This window comes from Lathamus discolor, chromosome 20, assembly GCF_037157495.1.
Source record: "Lathamus discolor isolate bLatDis1 chromosome 20, bLatDis1.hap1, whole genome shotgun sequence".
Taxonomy (NCBI): domain Eukaryota; kingdom Metazoa; phylum Chordata; class Aves; order Psittaciformes; family Psittacidae; genus Lathamus; species Lathamus discolor.
The window spans coordinates 4,328,114-4,342,819 of NC_088903.1; the positions used below are offsets into that span (position 1 = coordinate 4,328,114).

A 14,706-nucleotide genomic window follows, 5' to 3' on the forward strand; every position below is an offset into this window, starting at 1 on the left:
AGAACTGGGTATATATTAAGTTCTGAGTAATGGAGCAGTATGTAGCCATACTTAGCTCCAAGTAGGACATACATGAAGGATAGAGATATGAAAGATACACATGAAAACAGAGCAGGATAAATGCATCGCAATCATGGGCAATGGATTTTTTTTAAGGGAGAAAAGCTGGAATGGGTGTTACACCCCTGCCATGAGTCCATTCTGTTCTGAGTAAAGCCTCGAGTTCTGGCTCTGCTTGGTGTTCTGTAGCTAAATTACAATATCTGGTTAGGGAAAAAAAAGCCAACATATCTTTTCCTTTGATCCTCAGTTAAAGCAGAGCGAGAAAATCCCTTTATAATTGGTTAATAGTTCATGGGGCTGAAATTGTTGTTGTAGCACAATCTGTGGGAAAAACACAGGAGAAACATTTCCTGCAGAAGGAATGCTGCAGTTTAATTACCACACATCGCATGAGAGAGGATTTCAATTTATAGGGCCCTGTGTTCAAGCAGTTACTAGGTAGCCAGCTTGTACTGGAATATTGATGCTTTAGTCTAATCTCTGCTGTGCCAGAGAACAGTGGAGGGGCCTCATTCTCATGATGGGATAGAAGGAATGCTGCACATTTCTTAGGTCTTATCATGGTGTACATTGCTATGCCAGGCAGTTTAATTAATAACTGTCGACATCTTGTCATTTATCATTGCCAAAAGAGGAGGTGAGGACCCTGCCATATGCATGCTGTACAAATAAATTAAAGTTGTCTCAACCAGTCTCCAGGGTTATCTGCTGTCAGTCACTCGTGTTGTCCTTCCTGCGGTTCAAAGACTTGCAGCTTATCTTGCTCTCAGGCCCGGGCAGCTATTTATATCATGTAAAACACAAACAGATGCACATGCAAGCCTGGTGGAGAATCAACCCCAGCTAATATTGCTGCAGAGAGGTCACAATAAGACGTTTCCTACGATTTGAAATGCACATCAAGGAAGAATGCTTCAGGAGCAAAGGCATGCATAGAAATTGGTCATTGAGATAGTGGGAGAACGCTGCAGTCAGGTAATGGTGGTGGTGTAAGCTTTTTCACCGACTTCAAAAGGCGCTAGAGCAATATCTTCATTTCCTGTAACATAGCGAAATGCTCAGCAGTTCACTACATGTAAATGCTCCGAATGGTTCTGGATGCTAGACAGGATGTTGTTTCTAATAGTCAAGCAGGAAAACTTCCTTGAATTTGGATTCTGGGAGGCATTTTATAGGAAAGACCAATTCCAGCTGGAAGGAGAAGGTGGACATAGGCGGAGGGGTAGTGTAACCCAGTGCCAAACACAACCCGCTTTGGGAAATAAACTGTTCATTAGAGGCGCAGCTCTATCCTCAGGGGCACAGTTTGCAAGGGGCTCACGTACACAGAGAAACAAGACCCCCCCGAGATACTATTGAAGTTAAAAACCCCAATAAACTGAACTCTGGTTACTCTGTACAATAACCTGAATTGTGAGAAATGTTCATGGTCATGTGCGGATGCAGACAGAGCTTCCTGTGCCTGCTAAAGCAAATGGGGGAGCATCTCTGGTTTGGTCTTTGGTTTTGCAGATACGTTTGACTGACTTTGAGGGACCTGCATCCTTCTTGGCTATTGAAGGCCAGTAGGAAGTGCTGGAAACTGCCAGAACCTTCCTTCCAGAAGGCAGGTGAGGCTGCCTTTAGAGAATCGTATTAAGCTGTGACTCACTAAAGTACTTGTTAAAGCCTCGGCCCGAGTCAGGTCACACTTTCACTGACATCAGGAAAACAGTTAAGCAAATTGTGGGATATGGGAGTGTGGCCACACTGAGTATTCCAGCTCCTTCCTTGCACTGCTTTCATGCGGGGGTTGACCCTCCAGGCAGGAGAGTTCCTGCAGCACTGGGTAATATCTGGTTTTCGCACACAAACTGTACATCATTACATGCAGATTTGTAATGAGGAACCTGAAGAACGTGATCAAACACTGCATACAGGTAAGTGCAACGAAGAAAATCCTGCCCCAGAGCTTGTGAATTTAACACATTTAAAATGTCCAAAGGGCAAAAAGTGACGGGCATAAGAGAGACCAAAAAGACAGAGACCTGTCACATGCCATCCCTAGCAGAGGCCCATGGTAGAACTAATACTCAGGGGTCAAACGGCTGAACTAACCATGAGAGCATTTTAATAATGTGATCTGGTGGTAATTATGGCGCCTTCTGGCCACAGTAAATTGCCCTGTTTGGCTGAAGGCAAGCTGAAATAGCATGTTGTGCATGCTGCAGGAAATGAGCTCAGAATATACAAAGCCTCAGTCTGTAGGTGATAAGTAAGGGCCCAACAAATTAATCTCATCAGCTGCATTCACCCCTGGGTGCTGCTCTGTGCCAGGCCACAGTGTGTGGGCTGGAGGCTATATTTTCAGTCGTCTGACTGAAACAGGTAGTTTGAATTACCATGATCCAAATGTTCTATTCTGTGCTGTCTGCCCTGGAGATTGTTCTTGCTGAAATGGGAAGCATTAGCATGTCATATTTCACAGACAGGGAGACAAATCATTATGCTGACAGCTTACTTTGGGCAATATATTTGGAATCATTCACTCTGCAAGTGCATTTCTTGTTTTCCTTAGTCTTTTCCTCTTTAGTGGCAAGCATCTTTAGGAATAATTGTAATTGAATTATTTACGACGCCATTCCGAATGCACCAGGTTCTGCAGTCTATCTTTCAGTTGCATTCCTCACGATATTATGAAGTCCTTGCAAGATCAGGAATCGCATCAAAGTGAAATGGAAAGAAAAAGCTGCCTCAGGCACCATTTAGCAGATAGCTTGCTATTAAATAAGAAAGGAGGGGAAAAGAGCACATCAATGTCTAGAGAACAGCCCCCCCCCCCTCCATCTGAAAGCAGCACATCGCTCTTTCCAAAACATGCTGGTAAATTTTGCTGTCTTCAAGCCTTAATTACTGTGCTGGCCCCACACGCTGAGTGGGTTTCTAATTGGTTGCATTTATTTGCAAAGTCTCTACTGCACAGTGATAAATATAATCCCACTCGTGGCTAATTCGATGGAGTTTTGGGGGGTGAGAGGGGAGAGTAATTTCATGGTAAACCATAATTACCAGTACAAGTAGTACCTTCATTGCCAATCCAATCTGAGAGGGAAGCTGAGGCTCACATCAGCCTAATTCGAATTCTACTTGTTCATAAGAAATAAGTGGCGACTGCTAATTGCATGTAGCCAAGTTGTTTTCAGTTGGGAACAATCTAGAAATGTGAATTTAATGCCAGTTTGGGTTTAATTTTGGCCATTTCCTGCTTGAATTAGGCTGATAGGCACAGAGCTGAACAGAGCAGACATCTGAGTTTTCCAGGTCTTCTACTGCTGTTAGCTTTCAGTGGCAAAAGAGAGGACTTAAAGCCACCTATGTTGAGTGTTGAGCTCTTTTGACAATCTAGTTCCAGCTACAGGGGCAATGCATAGCAATTGGTCCTACATGAATTGCCTCCAGCTATAGGGTAACTCAATCACCATATGGAAATCTACTTTTGACTTTCAGGTCCACTGTTTCTCAACTTTTCTAATGAAAATACACTCCTTCCCAAGTTATTTGGGTCATTCATGGCTAGAAACTATGAGTTCCCATTGACTCCAAGTAAACAGAGGAATTATCACTACGATATACTCAGAACTTGACTCCAGCTGTATATTCAATATGTGTTTAATCACAAGGGATAACATAAATAGACTGTCCACACTTTTTCTCTACAGTTCACTGACCTAAATATCTGAGATATTCTCTCTAGGAACTCCACTAGCTGGCAATGGGAATATTAAGTTAGACCTATAAATTCATTCTGACTGTCAATTGAGACACATGTTCGGCTGATTTGAGGATTAGACCATTATAGTCACAAAAATTCAGTCAAAGGTTTTTCATTTCAAGTGAACCTTCCCCTTCTATTATCTATTGACTACCTACAGGGACTAGGTTTGTTAATCGTGGCAGGTATAGTAGTAGTGGCTCTATGAGTCCCCTAAAACACATACGGGTAAGAAGCAACTGCGGGAATTAGACCAAAATGCACATTGTGGCATCAACCTGAAGTATTGCAGTCTTTTTAATGAGTAATGTTAACTGCAAGACTGACCGGCCAAAGGACAAGTACCTTCTCCAAATCCTCCCCAAAAAGCTGTCCTTTGGATAATCTAGAACCTTTAATATATTAACATGCTACTCTTGACAAAAGTAAGAGAGTTCTCTGATTTGTAAGCAGATCCAAATATATGGTAGATACAGGAAGACATAAGCATCAGGGTGTTTAAACCTGCCAGTAGCAGTATATACTCCTAGCTGCAGCTAGTCACAGCATAATATGTACTCCGGAGTGGACGGATCAGTAGCTCTTTTTGCCCAATTTTTAGCTCTTTTTTCGCAATTTGGAACCCTTCAGAGAGAAATGGAAGAATTCCTTGGGTTTTTTAGATAAGCTTCTGTTCTCATAGCTTCTGGGCAAATACCTCCTTATTTGCAAGAGGGCTTTGGGCCCTGGGAACCCAGCGAGGGGCATGTGGACGAGCTGCTCACAGTCTTTCTTACCAAGCTAAAAATCACTTTTTCTATCAATCAAACCCTCCATGAGGCCTCCTTCAACTCGCAGGCTCCTCACCTTTGTGTTATGATCCTGCTAGTCACTGTCATGGCAACCGCAGAAGCCATTCCAGCGGGGAAAACTGCCTTGGCGATGAGGAGGGGGCCTGTGGGCTGGGAATCCCTGCTCTGGAGTTAGGGTACAAGGGTGAGGAAGGCGCCAGCACAATGGCAACTTTGCATGGAAACTGCCATGTCAGTAAAGTAAAAAGTAAGCAAAAAAAACCCTAACTCAAACCAAACTAAACCCAAAAACCAACCTGGAAAGGACAGTAGTTTCCTTGACAATGAATCTGGATGCACAGAGAGCCCTTCTGGGTACTACTAATAGGAAAGACTGCACAACAATCCCATCCTTACCCTTCCAGAAATGGTACCCTGCTCATTACACGATCACCTACTGCTGATGGTCCCTATGTAGGCTTTGGAGAACCCTCAGACACATTTGTGCCCTTCACCACATTCCTCCAACCGCCTAAGAAAGAGCAGAACACTTCCAGGAAAGCAAACATCATCCTGGAAAGCTCGCATCCCTGACGGGGACTCTACTCAAAGTTCTGATTCAGGTGAGGCTTTCATCAGGCTGTTTCGGACACTACAGAAGGCAGCTGCACTTGGAATTTTTTGCATCTTGTTTTTGTTGCCCAAGCTTCTATTTACTTGCCCTTCGCTTCTGAAGCTCCTAAGAATCAAAGATAGCTTTAAACCATAGAAAATACGTGTTCTTTAATGTCTGGGGACTTTCATGTGAAAACGTCTTCAGGAAAAGAGAGGTCTTCTCACTTAAGTAACCTCTTCACAGCAGTCTCTATAGATAATGCTGCCTCATTTATCTTCATTCTTATAGCCAGGCTTAAATCATTCTGCCCTTTTGCCCAAAGGGGACTGACAGCAACAACTGTATAGTACCTGATTAAGCAGCCCAGTCCCCTACAGAAAAAGCTCATTTCATCTTTTGGAACATGTTAACTGCACTTTCTTGATTTCTGCTTATAGAATCACTGCCAACAGGAGGAGAGTGTCCATAATGTCTCATTTTTACATATTGCAGCATTAGGACTGATCAAAGCCTCCCAAGAGCTTTATAGCTTCTGCTATAGATACATCTATTAGATGGTTCTTTATAGATGATATTAAACTTAGAGCATTTTGGCAACGTTTGATGCAATTTATCTGTGTCAAATTCTGCAAGAATAAGAATCAACTCAGCTCCACTCTAAGCTTTTAGAAGCTTTTGCTTTTCATTGCGAACGGTGAAGCTTTGAATGCAGAGTGTGGTTGTTTCATCTTCCCAGATGAAGGCTAAAGCTTACAGTTCTGGAAAACAATCATTTAGCTGGAGCTACACAGGTTTAGTCAGGCTGAGGTGGATCCTCCTCCCTCCATCAAATTCAATATTGATTCATTCCCTTAGTAGCTGATTGCAATGGGCTGTCCCCCTTGGTCATTTCCTGTTCTGGCTCATCTCCTGCCATTGCTTAGTAGCTCTTCTCTGGTTTAACACGGGTTTTTTTGTTCTAAACTGCCATGCATCATTATGCTATGTACTTCTATACTCTACTATAGCATCATTCTATACTGTATCTATACTGTATCTTCTATACTATGTACTATAGCATCATTATCCTATGTATTTCTGCTTCTTCAGCGTGTCGGGCACTGCATGTGAATAGCCAGTGTGTGTGTGAACACATTTCACCTCAGTTCCCCTGATCTTATGTACACATAAAAGTTACATGATTTTCTGGGGGGGAGCCAGTTGCTTAACATTTAAAAGCCAAGCCATCCACTGAAAACATCTTAATTTGTTTTTCATCCATAGAACTAAGCAGAGTAAGACATGTAGTGCTCAAGATAATGCGAAAATCAAGTTTGTCCCCCATAAACCATAACTGGTACATCCTGATTCACAGCAGGAACCACAGCGCCTCACGGTCTTCGAGCAAAGAACCACAGGAGTGGTTGTCGTGGTCACCTTCTAGCAATGGGTTTTGCTCCGCGGACATATTTCTCGCACAATGGCGTCAGTCCAATGACAGGAAAAAATAGCTTCTTCCCTTACTCCCAGGCAACAATCTGGCAAACACACTCATAATTTGCCTGGAATGTATAAGTCATAAACATAAAACCCAATGAGGATACAGCCACGAGGCAAAGGTTGTAGTTAGGGAGAGAGGAGCATGAATTCAGCAAGCCTTATGGCCACACGGGACTCAATGAGCCCAGAAGTGCACCAGCTCCTGAGCTCGCCCTTGTTTTCCTGTTGCAAAACCAAGTCTTCACATTCCTCTTTGAGCAGCCAGAATAATTACCCTGTCTGAAGCTGTGATTTCCCTCGCCCTTTGCCATTAGTGTCTGAACTGGATTGATTTTGCTAAACTGAACACTAAAGCATTGACCTTTCCTAAATGATTTGGTCCAGCTGGGAATTTATTAACCACTTCCTATGCTTGGGTGTGGACTTCTTCCATGCAAAGGTGTTCCTCACTGGTTCTCCTTAGCACTCGGTTTGAAAGCACACTCCCCAGCTCTCAAGTGCAGGCTGGAGGTCACGCAAGCAAATCTGGCCAGTGGGTCTACAGAATGGACACTGCAAAATGAGAGGGGAATGCTCACATCCACCCAACTGTGGAGAGCTGCAACAATGCAGTGATTATTCTAATGTGAAACGGAATAATGGAGCTTCTTGCTAAAGCATCTGAAAACTTTTATTCTATTTTATTTACTTATTTTTCAGTGGAAGGAGGGGAGGGTGAAGGCAGCATTTTGTTTAAACCTAACCTATAACTTTCCAGTTAAGTAGGGCCCGTTTAGGAAGACTTGCAAGTAGACATCTCCACCTCGTGGAATGAAATGGAAGTATCTTTAGAAACGTTCTGAAATGCTGTTTTATGCAAAGGCAACGCGTCAAATTCCCCTTTGTAAGTTACGTTCCAAGGCAAACTGTACTTGTCAGGGCACGCTCCTGCGAACAGGCAGGAGGGAAGAAGGTTATAGAGAAAAATGACCACATATGTGTTTGTTATGGTGCATCATATAAGTGTGCTGCACTTGCCCTTTCTATATGCGAAGATCCATACCTTGCACATCATGAACAGATTTCTCATGCTAGGTTCTTGTCTTCTAAGTATTTCTTTTCGTTAAAACCAAGATGTTTAATCATAGAATCGTTTCTATTAGAAGGGACCTCAAAGCTCCTCCAGCTCCAACCCCTGCCACAGGCGGGGACCCCTTCCACTGGAGCAGCTTGCTCCAAGCCCCTGTGTCCAACCTGGCCTTGAGCACTGCCAGGGATGGGGCAGCCACAGCTTCTCTGGGCACCCTGTGCCAGCGCCTCAGCACCCTCACAGGGAAGAGCTTCTGCCTAAGAGCTCAGCTCAGTCTCCCCTCGGGCAGGTTAAAGCTGTTCCTCCTTGTCCTGTTCCTACAGGCCTTTGTCCAAAGCCTCTCTCCATGTTTCCTGTCTGAACACAGCAGATCAGGGCCCAAATCAAGATGAAAATACAGGTCTTACACGTCAATTTGTGAACCACATTGTATCTGTAGGAACAAAAATGTCTAGCAGTTGGTATGAGGACTTTGTGGTTTTACACACTTCTAAGTAGGTATTGAGCAAGGGATGTGGGAAGCCTTAGACTACACCCAGTCTCGAAATCTATAATCACTGCATTTTGTTTTCACTTACACCGATGGGATAGCGACTTGCAAATACTACTGGAAAACAGATGATTCAAAATTAATTATCAACAAAATTATCAAATCCCCATTTTTCTCAGCCAGTCTCTTTCAAACGCACCATTCATTCCCACGTGAGAGGAAAGGCTGTAGAAGGAGCCTACAGTATCTCTCAATTTTCTACCTGATAATCTAAAGATATGAAAAATCAAACAGTCTTTTCATTATACTTAAGACACTTCCTCTGAATTTCATTTAGAAAGCACTCGTTTGGAAAGAGCCTCTTGGAGGAGAGGTTGTCAGGCAACGGAGCAAAGAAAGTATGGTTCAAACTTCGCCTACAGACAAAAACCACCAAGAGAAAGGTCAGGACACAACCTCTACTCTCACAAGCAGACATGACCCGCATCCATCAGGGGCTTTATTTCCAACTGAAGCTCTGCTCAAGGTAAATGTCCTTACATGGGCCACGGAACTTCCGAAGGTCAGGAATTGGTGCTCAGTTCTATGGAAGCCGCAGATTCGTTGCTTTTTCAAAGGTTGCCACTAGAGGGAAATATTCACCCACTAATAGTGGGGAGAAGAGCGTTTAAATCGAACAGCAATAGATCCTCATCGCTCCAGCTCTAAAGCGTAAGGCGATATAATACAACAGCTGTAATGTGTTCGATGGTTTCAGCAGAATTCCCTAACGCAATGACAAATGGTAATGACTGAACTTTAATTAACATGTAAGATTCCATCAGATATTCAAGGCCAGGTTGGACAGGGCTTGGAGCAGCCTGGTCTAGAGGAAAGCGACCCTGCTTGTGGCAGGGGGTTGGAACTGGATGAGCTTTTAGGTCCCTTTAAACCCAATTCAGTCTGTGAGTCTATGATTTTTAATACCAGAATTGATGTTGATCTCTTCAAAACTAGAAACATCTTGTGACTATATTCAAAATAATAAAAAATTGAATACTTTTTTTTAATTTAGGCAAATTAAAAAAAACCAATAAAATAATTTCAATGTCCATAACAGTCATTCAGCATAGCAATGAATCCTGGCTCTCCTTGAAATCTTTTCCAGAGTTCTCATTTAGAATCATAGAATAGTTCGGGTTGGAAAGGACCTCAAGATCACAGAATCACAGAATCACAGAATCCCAAGGGTTGGAAGGGACCTAAAAAGATCATCTAGTCCAACCCCCCTGCAAGAGCAGGGTATCCTACAGTACATCACACAGGAACTTGTCCAGGCGGGCCTTGAATATCTCCAGTGTAGGAGACTCCACAACCCCCCTGGGCAACCTGTTCCAGTGCTCTGTCACTCTTACAGTAAAGAAGTTCTTCCTGATGTTAACGTGGAACTTCCTATGTTCCAGTTTACACCCATTGCCCCTTGTCCTATCACTGGATATCACTGAAAAAAGCCTAGCTCCATCATCCTGACACCTACCCTTCACATATATGTAAACATTGATGAGGTCACCCCTCAGTCTCCTCTTTTGCAAGCTAAAGAGACCCAGCTCCCTCAGCCTCTCCTCATAAGGGAGATGTTCCACTCCCTTAATCATCTTTGTGGCTCTGCGCTGGACTCCTTCAAGCAATTCCCTGTCCTTCTTGAACAGAGGGGCCCAGAACTGGACGCAATATTCCAGATGCGGCCTCACCAAGGCTGAGTAGAGGGGGAGGAGAACCTCTCTTGACCTACTAACCACTCCCTTTCTAATGCACCCTAAGATGCCATTTGCCTTCTTGGCCGCAAGAGCACATTGCTGGCTCATGGTCATCCTCCTATCCACCAGGACCCCCAGGTCCCTTTCCCCTTCACTACTTTCCAGCAGGTCAACCCCCAACCTGTACTGGTACATGGGGTTGTTCTTCCCCAGATGCAAGACTCTACACTTGCCCTTGTTAAATTTCATCAAGTTTCTCCCCGCCCAACTCTCCAGCCTGTCCAGGTCTCGCTGAATGGCAGCACAGCCTTCGGGTGTGTCAGCCACTCCTCCCAGTTTTGTGTCATCAGCAAACTTGCTGAGGGTGCACTCAGTTCCCTCATCCAGGTCATTGATGAAAATATTAAACAGCACCGGTCCCAGCACCGACCCCTGAGGAACTCCACTAGTCACAAGATCATCCAGTTCCAACCCCCCTGCCATGGACAGGGACACCTCACACTAAACCATCCCACCCACGCCTTCATCCAGCCTGGCCTTGAACACTGCCAGGGATGGAGCACATTTAACTGCAGTTAGTTCAGCCGGCCCCAGTGAAAGAGATCACACAGTGCCATGATAAAAGCAGCAGCAAAGGATTGTCTCAAGAAAAACAGCGCCGAAGTCTTGGCACTGAAGAAGTTTAAAAGCTTATTACTTGGCAGATAACCCTGTGAATCTGTTGATTGGGATCTCCAGAAACAGATGGGATTCTTATTACAACAAAAACTCAACGTGTAAATGTTGCTCTCTGACCCACCTCAAGACACACGAAGCACACACTCAAGTATGAGTGCAGATCTGTTAATCTGGACCCACAGAAATGGTCTGAAAAGGTTTAATGTTCTGTTCCTATCTGCTCCTTGGGGATGCCACAGTTCCTGTTTCTTTCGTGTGGTCTGATGAAAACAACAGATGAGTTTTACAATCTGCCAAAGCTGAGCTAATTCTGGATCTTTCACAGTATTTGCCCATCAAGTTCTTTAACTGTTCCTTTGCTGATCCTAAAAAGTATTCTGAATTTAATAGAAAGCTTCTGGTGCTTTGGACCTTGTTCAGGACATTTAGCTCTTCATGAACTAGCCACAACAGCATGCACAATGGAAAGACAGGACTTGTGATTAAAGGATGATATATCAAAGCTATTGGCAAATGATCTTTCCTGTCTGAAGGATTTATGCTGTCATTGAGGCACTGCTTGCTTATACGACCTTTCAAGGAAAGGATATTCCTCATCTTTACAGGGCACTGGGCCTCAAATCCAGAAAAAGAACCTGAACGAGGAGACAGACAAGCAAGGAATACAGAAGTTGGTGTCTAGACTTGCAGGCAAAGATCTCTTCTCCCTTTAAAAAGCTTAAGGCACCGCTGCCGAAACAAGTGAACATACTTTGTGCCTCCTGCAATTGTCAAGTCTCAGGACATGGATGTATGCTTACCTATTTTTCATTTATATTCATTTCTTAACAGTAAATAGAAACCAAAGACAATGTCTTAGGCAAATGGCACAAGAAAATCCCAGTTAAGTGGGAACAGATCCGAGGTACGAGAAGATGAACATATCTGTCTATCCTACCCTAGGTTTTACTGCATCAAGTTCCTCAGGTTCAATGACAGCAGCACCACCAATTGAGTGCCACCTGTCAAGTTTTTAGGCAAAAAACATTGTCAGTGCCTCTCTGCCAGAGGTTCTTTCTCCACATCTCAGATAATATTGCTTGCTTGTCTTCTGCAGGCTCCAGTTTCTTCTCATCTACTTACAGGGTTAGATGAACCAGCAACTACTTCAGTGAAAGGAACAGGGATACTAGTTTATCCTGGACCAGGGAAAAACGAACTGAGTAATACAAAGATAGAGCTCATTTGTTCAATGGAATTATTGCAAATGTGACTGTGTTTTTCTGCAAGCAAAACCACTCAATCCGGTTAACCCAAGATTGCCATCATATGCTATTAACTCCTATCACACCTTTCACTTAAAACCCAAACCCCTCGTTGTAGTGAACGTAGTGATAAAACCAGCTTAAAAACCGAAACAAAACACAAAGAAAAAAACCCCACAAAAAAACCCCAACAAAACTAAATGATCTTTCAAACGAGAAGTGTTAAAACTGACAGACTATGCATGCTCTGTGGAATGTGATTGAGCAGTTGCCAGCTAATGTTTCTTCCTTTTACTATTCCTGCAGACTTAAAGCTGGCTGCCTCTTTCTTCTGCTTTCTCTTCTACTGCTTTCTGTCCTAAGATAAATTATCATGTGTCTCTGCACACATCTTGATGCTTCCTGTACCTGAAGCGGGTTCTTTTCACTCCTGCAAACCCATCAAATTTAATGAACACCGGAAATATTGACTTAGTGCTAAAAGAAACATTAGCATTAAATTAGAAGTCCTTGTGGTGGTGATGCCAGGTCCCCACCGGTAGAGCTGGTCCCACACTGGGTCTCACTAAAACACCAGATGAGGGTGTGGAAGGAAAACGGCTTTTCATAGTTCTGCTCAGTGGTTTGACTGCACAGCTTCTGTCAAGCTAATAAAGGATATACCAACACCCTCCAGTCTTATAGGGAATCATACTGCTAAGGTTCAGAGAGAGCTTATTCATGAAGCAAGTCTGCAAAATGCCCCTGGAAATGAACTTCAGAGATGCTGAGTATTTTGATCCAGTCTTTAACATGTAAAAACTGCCCAGCAGATGAGGCAAACCCAGGGCCAGCTCCAGTCTTCTATTTAGACTCCCCATCCTTCCTCTTCCCTGTCAATGCCAACACATTGTTCTAGCTGCACAGTCTCATGAAAGCAGGACAAACACGACATTGCCATATGACCAATCCTACGTATGAGAACAGCTCAGGAGGAGTAGCTCAGTGAACAGGCAACAACAAATTTCCTCACATTGCAATCGCTTGTGTGACAGAAGATGACTTCCTAATGGAATATTGAACTGTCTCCAGAAGCATCTGCTGTGCCAATGAGTGCAATCTCGTACCACTAACAGTGCACTTACCAGAGGGGCTTTGCTGATGCAGCAGCTTCAGGCAGCAGTATTAATGTTTTCTCATCTCTGTCTCTGAACATGTTGTTGCAATGGCTTTTAGCCTCACATCACATTCATTAAGGCCATGCTGCTATTCAACAGATACACAACATTTGGCATAGGGGAGCACAGCTCACACAGAATCTGTTGGAAACCGAGTTTCATGATCTGCAGGTCCCTTCAGAAATTATTCTCCCTTCTTCACTGAAACTACCAACAATCCCAGCTTGGTGCTAGTGAATATTAATTCCTAACACTGCCGCTGAGAGAGAATTCAGAGCACCAGAAACGTGGTTAAGAGGCTGCAGTGATTGACTTAGAGGAAATATTAAGGGTCTGAAATACGTCTGGCTTGTGTTTAAGATGGCTTAGCACAGATAACACAGACTTTTAAACCATGCTGGAATAATCACTCTCCACCTGCACGGTGCCAACATGTTGTCAGTTCAATAATGAGATGGAGTCAGTAAAAGTGAGAGCTGAGTCTAAGCACAAGGAAAGAGTGAAGAATTGGCTTTCCAAAGGGAAAGTGGAAGACTGACACTGCGGCAAGTACTGAAGGCTGGGTAGTACCCTAGAAAATGACACTGGCACAGGGTGCCCAGAGAAGCTGCGGCTGCCCCATCCCTGGCAGTGCTCAAGGCCAGGTTGGACACAGGGGCTTGGAGCAAGCTGCTCCAGTGGAAGGAGTCCCTGCCCGTGGCAGGGGCTGGAACTGGATGAGCTTCAACCCAAATCATTCCTGATTCTATGGAAATGTCTAATAGAGAAAAATAAACCACCCCTACCTGTAAGGAGAGTAAGTAACCCACTAAACTGTTTCCACCTCTAACTAACTTCTACCTTCTGCAACTAAGCAGCAGCTCCCTGGATTTAGTATTGGCTGTTTGTTGCTCTCCAGCTTCCTTTCATCAGTGCTAAAATGATGATACGGTTAATAATTAAGGTTCTTCCATGTACGAGGAATTCCCCAGGCTTGGCTCAGTACCCGCATGGAGGAAAACTCCCCCAGCTACTCCAGTTGCACACATGGCAGGTCAGAGGGTGGCATTGCTTCGGATTTGTTAAAAACACAAGGTTCTTTTACGATGAAGGCTGTTGTTCATTTGCAATTTAGTAGCTCACACAATTTCAAGGAGACCGTGGTGCTTAAAGATTCTCCATGACGTGTGTAAGCTTTCCTTAAACAAGGCAAGCATCCAGCCAGCATTGGGAAGCGAAGTCTTCCTTTGCCTTGTGAACAGGGTAAAATCTGTCATCTGAGAAATCATTTTACATTTGAGGTGCAAAAGCACCAGACAATTGTACTGGGGCAGGTGCAGCAGAAGCAGAGCGAGACCAGGGCTCCTGCCCCACAGAGCTCCTGTGTTCCAAGAAATGGCACAAGCAGGAAGGTGATTGAGAAGAGGACCACATTCAAGCGGGATGATGTTGGTCAGGTCTGTCTTTATTGAGAAATAACATTGCCTTGCCAGAAAAAGAGAGACGAAGCCATGGCACAAGTTTTGTCATTTCACCCTCATGAAGTTCTGCAAATCACATTGCAAGGTCAGACCTCAGATGGCTGAGAAATGCTTTCCTGGGGGAGTCAAAGAATGAGCTGATAGAAAAGCTCAGAGATAAAGCTCCACTTTCCAGCCTTCAGCTTGTTATGGG

The 14,706-nt window shown here is 43.9% G+C and overlaps 1 long non-coding RNA gene across 1 annotated transcript in view; it reads right to left on the reverse strand.

Annotated features, from left to right (window-relative positions):
• LOC136023971 (uncharacterized) overlaps positions 1 to 14,706 on the reverse strand; it is a 36,056-nt gene continuing 21,350 nt past the window's right edge. The window contains exon 3 of the long non-coding RNA XR_010616724.1: positions 1 to 2,822. This is a non-coding gene — a long non-coding RNA (uncharacterized LOC136023971). The remainder of the gene's footprint in view (positions 2,823 to 14,706) is intronic.